Source organism: Saccopteryx bilineata, chromosome 3, assembly GCF_036850765.1.
Source record: "Saccopteryx bilineata isolate mSacBil1 chromosome 3, mSacBil1_pri_phased_curated, whole genome shotgun sequence".
In the NCBI taxonomy this organism is placed as follows: Eukaryota; Metazoa; Chordata; class Mammalia; order Chiroptera; family Emballonuridae; genus Saccopteryx; species Saccopteryx bilineata.
In genome coordinates, this window is record NC_089492.1 from 278,006,679 (window position 1) to 278,012,246 (window position 5,568).

Below are 5,568 nucleotides of genomic sequence, written 5' to 3' on the forward strand. Positions count from 1 at the left end.
CATTCATGATCAAAACTCTCAGCAAAGTGGGAATATAGGGAACATACCTCAACATGATAAAGGCCATCTATGACAAACCCACAGCCAACATCATACTCAATGGGCAAAAATTAAAAGCAAGCAATCCCCTTTTTTTTTTTGCATTTTTAAAAATTTATTCATTTTAGAGAGGAGAGGGAGAGACAGAGAGAGAGAGAGAGAGAGGGGAGAGACAGAGAGAGAGAAGGGGGGGAGGAGCTGGAAGCATCAACTCCCATATGTGCCTTGACCAGGCAAGCCCAGGGTTTCGAACCGGCGACCGCAGCATTTCCGGGTCAACACTTTATCCACTGCGCCACCACAGGTCAGGCACAAAGCAATCCCCTTAAGATCAGGAACAAGGCAGGGGTGCCCCCTTTCACCACTCTTATTCAAAATAGTTCTGGAAGTCCTAGCCACAGCAATCAGACAAGAAAAAGAAATAAAAGGCATCCAAATTGGAAAAGAAGAAGTAAAACTATCATTATTTGCAGATGATATAATATTGTATATAGAAAACCCTAAAGTCTCAGTCAAAAAACTACTAGACCTGATAAATGAACTCAGCAAGGTGGCAGGATATAAAATTAATACTCAGAAATCAGAGGCATTTTTATACACTAACAATGAACTGTCAGAAAGAGAAATTAAGGAAGCAATCTCCTGTACCATTGCAATGAAAAAAATAAAGTACCTAGGAATAAATTTATCCAGGGAGATTAAAGACTTGTACTTGGAAAATTATAAAACATTGATAAAAGAAATCAGGGAAGAAACAAACAAGTGGAAGCATATACCATGCTCATGGTTAGGAAGAATAAACATCATTAAAATGTCTATATTACCCAAAGCAATTTATAAATTCAATGCGATACCGATTAAAATACCAATGACTTACTTCAAAGATATAGAAGACATATTCCAAAAATTTATATGGAACTAAAAGAGAACACGAATAGCCTCAGCAATCTTGAAAAGGAAGAATAAAGTGGGAGGTATCACACTTCCGGATATCAAGTTATACTACAAGGCCATTGTATTCAAAACAGCCTGGTACTGGCATAAGAACAGGCATATAGATCAATGGAACAGAACTGAGAACCCAGAAAATAAACCTACACTTTTATGGACAACTGATATTTGACAAAGGAGGTAAGAGCATACATTGGAGTAAAGACAGCCTCTTCAACAAATGGTGTTGGGAAAATTGGACAGCTACCTGCAAAAAAATGAAACTAGACCACCAACTTACACCATTCACAAAAATAAACTCAAAATGAATAAGACTTAAATGTAAGCCATAAAACCATAAGCATCTTAGAAGAAAACATAGGCAGTAAGCTCTCCGACATCTCTCGCAGCAATATATTTGCTGATTTATCTCCACGGGCAAGTGAAATAAAAGACAGGATAAACAAATGGGACTATATCAAACTAAAAAGCTTCTGCACAGCTAAAGACAATAAGAACAGAATAAAAAGACAAACCACATAATGGGAGAATATATTTGACAATACATTTGATAAGGGGTTAATAACCAAAATTTATAAAGAACTTGTAAAACTCAATACCAGGAAGACAAACAATCCAATCAAAAAATGGGCAAAAGAGCCTGACCTGTGGTGGCGCAGTGGATAAAGCATCGACTTTGAAATGCTGAGGTCGCCGGTTCAAAACCCTGGGCTTGCCTGGTCAAGGTACATATGGGAGTTGATGCTTCCAGCTCCTCCCCCCTTCTCTCTCTCTGTCTCTCCCTCTCCTCTCTAAAATGAATAAATTAAAAAAAATTTTTAAAAAAATGGGCAAAAGAAATGAATTGACACTTCTCCAAAGAGAACATACAGATGGCCAATAGGCGTATGAAAAAATGCTCAACATCACTAATCATTAGAGAAATGCAAATTAAAACCATAATGAGCCTGACCAGGTGGTGGCACAGTGGATAGAGTGTCAGACCGAGATGCGGAAGATCCAGGTTCGAGACCCCGAGGTCACCAGCTTGAGCGCGGGCTCATCTGGTTTGAGTAAGGCTCACCAGCTTGAGCCCAAGGTCGCTGGCTTCAGCAAGGGGTTACTAGATCTGCTGAAGGCCCACGGTCAAGGCACATATGAGAAAGCAATCAATGAACTAAGGTGTCGCAACAAAAAACTAATGATTGATGCTTCTCATCTCTCTCTGTTCCTGTCTGTCCCTAACTATCCCTCTCTCTGACTCTCTCTGTCTCTGTATAAAAAACAAACAAAAAAAACCCATAATGAGATATCACGTCACACCAATCAGAATGGTGCTCATCAACAAAATAACACAGAATAAGAGCTGGTGAGGATGTGGAGAAAAGGGAACCCTCCTGCACTGCTGGTGGGAAATGAGACTGGTGCAGCCACTGTGAAAAACAGTATGGAGATTCCTCAAGAAATTAAAAATCAGACTTTGTTTTTTTAAAATTTCTTATTTATTTATTTATTCATTCATTTTAGAGAGGGGGGAGGAGAGAGAGAAAGAGAGAGAGAACGGGGAGGAGCAGGAAGCATCAACTCCCATATGTGCCTTGAAAAGGCAAGCCAGGGTTTTGAACCAGCAACCTCAGTGTTTCCAGGTTGACGCTTTATCCACTACACCACCACTGGTCAGGCCCAGACTGCCTTTTGACTCAGCTATACCACTTTTAGGAATATACCCCAAGAACACCATAGCACTGTTTGAAAAGAAGAAATGCAACCTCATGTTTATGGCAGCATTGTTCATGATAGCGAAGATCTGGAAACAGCCCAAGTGTCCATCAGTGGACGAGTGGATTAAAAAGCTTTGGTACGTATATACAATGGAATACTACTCAGCCATAAGAAATGATGACATAGGGGGCCCTGGCCGGTTGGCTCAGCGGTAGAGCGTTGGCCTGGCGTGCGGGGACCCGGGTTCAATTCCCAGCCAGGGCACATAGGAGAAGCGCCCATTTGCTTCTCCACGCCCCCCTCCTTCCTCTCTCTCTTCCCCTCCCGCAGCCAAGGCTCCATTGGAGCAAAGATGGCCTGGGCGCTGGGGATGGCTCCTTGGCCTCTGCCCCAGGCGCTAGAGTGGCTCTGGTCGCAACAGAGCGACCCCCCGGAGGGGCAGAGCATCGCCCCCTGGTGGGCAGAGTGTGGCCCCTGGTGGGCGTGCCAGGTGGATCCCGGTCGGGCGCATGTGGGAGTCTGTCTGACCGTCTCTCCCCATTTCCAGCTTCAGAAAAATACAAAAAAAATAAATAAATAAATTTAAAAAAATGATGACATCGGATCATTTACAACAACATGGATGGACCTTGATAACATTATATTGAGCGAAATATGTAAATCAGAAAAAACTAAGAACTATATGATTCCATACATAGGTGGGACATAAAAATGAGACTCAGAGACATGGACAAGAGTGTGGGGGTTATGGGGTGGAGGGGAGGGGAAGGAGGGGGTTGGGGTAGTAGAGGGGCACAAAGAAAACCAGTTAGAAGGTGACGGAAGACAATTGGACTTTGGGTGATGGGAATGCAGCATAATCAAATGTCAAAATAACCTAGAGATGTTTCTCTGAACATATGTACCCTGATTTATCAATGTCACCCCATTAAAATTAATTAAAAAAAACCCCATCATATTATAAATCATCATCTAAGTCCTGCCCAGGGAGCTCAGTTGGTTAGAGTTTCATCCCGATATACCAAGGTTGTGAGTTCAATCCATGGTCAGGGCACAAAGAAGAATCAACCACTGAATGCATGAATAAGTGGAATAAATTGATGTTTCTCTCTCTCAAATCAATTAAAAAAATATCTATCTTCTAAACCTGCATCTTCTTCTGTAGTTTCCATCTCACGTGGTATTGTTTTGGTTTTTTTTTTTTTTTTTTAAATTTTTTTACAGGGACAGAGAGTGAGTCAGAGAGAGGGATAGATAGGGACAGACAGACAGGAACGGAGAGAGATGAGAAGCATCAATCATCAGTTTTTCGTTGCGACACCTTAGTTGTTCATTGATTGCTTTCTCACATGTGCCATGACCGACGGCCTTCAGCAGACTGAGTAACCCCTCGCTCGAGCCAGTGACCTTGGGTCCATGCTAGTGAGCTTTCTGCTCAAACCAGATGAGCCCGTGCTCAAGCTGGCTATCCTGGGGTCTCGAACCTGGGTCCTTCCACTTCCCAGTCTGACGCTCTATCCACTGCGCCACCGCCTGGTCAGGCTGTTTTGGTTTTTTAAAAATTATTTTTATTTAGTTATTCATTTTAGATGAGAGAGAGAGAAAGGGGGGGGGGGAGCAGGAAGCATCAACTCCCATATGTACCTTGACTGGGCAAGCCCAGGGTTTTGAACCGGCGACCTCAGCATTTCCAGGTCCATGATTTATCCACTGCGCCACCACAGGTCAGGCACACGTAGTATTGTTAAAAGACAAAATTCAATTGAGCAAATTTGAAGATCTAATTGACATTATAAAATGATTCATGAATCAGACAGCATCCCATCTAACAAACAGAAGGGAGCTCCGAATAGTTTACAAAATGGAAGGTTTTACAGGCATACCTCTGAGATAGCTCAGGTTTGGTTCTAAACTACCACAATGAAGCGAGTATCACAGTAAAGTGAGTTGTAATATTTTTGTTAGTAGAGGGTCTTCAAAATTTTTTTGAATTGACTTTTTTAGAGAGAGAGGAAAAGAGAGAGAGAGAAACACTGATTTGCTGTTCTTGCATGTTCCCTGACTAGGGATCAAACCTGCAACGTTGGCATATTGCCGGGACAATGCTCTAAGCCACTAGGCTAGGGCTCCCCTTCAATTTGTAAGAAAACACAACACCTGCCAAGTGCAATAAAGTGAAGCACAATAAAACGAGGTGTGCTTCATTTTATACAGATAGAAAGAAGATGGGACGAGGAAGGTAAGAGTGGATTATTTTAGGCAAGGTTACCTTCCCTGAGGGAAACGAGTTGGTGGTGGTGGTGGTGGTGGTGGTGGCGGTGGCGGAGGTGGTGGTGTCTTACTAGGTAGATCATCTTACTAGGGTTGAACAGGGTATTCCAGCCTGGTTTAAAATTCTATTCCTGGAAGAGGATGAAACTCCAGTTACAGACCTGTCTTGGAGATAGTGAGAGTTTGGTTCCAGACTACTACAATAAAGCAAGTTGTAATCTTTTTTGCTGGATGGTCGACTTTAATTTGTAAAAAAAATAATGCCACATCTGTGAAGCACAATAAAAGCAAAGCAGAATAAAACAGATATGCCTGTATTAAATCTTGGTTGGGGCTTAATAAAAGTGACTCCATTTTGAGCTTGTTGTTCCTATTTTTTTTAATTTATTAATTTTAGAGAGAGAGGAAGGAAGAGAAACATTGATCTGTTCCTGTATGTGCCCTGACCAAAGATCAAGCAGGCAGCCTCTGCACACCAGGACAACACTAACCTACCGAGCACTTGGCCAAGGCTGTTGTTTTTTTTTCTTTCTTTCTTTCTTTTTATTTTTTACAGAGACAGAGAGAGAGTCAGAGAGAGGGATAGATAGGGACAGACAGGAACGG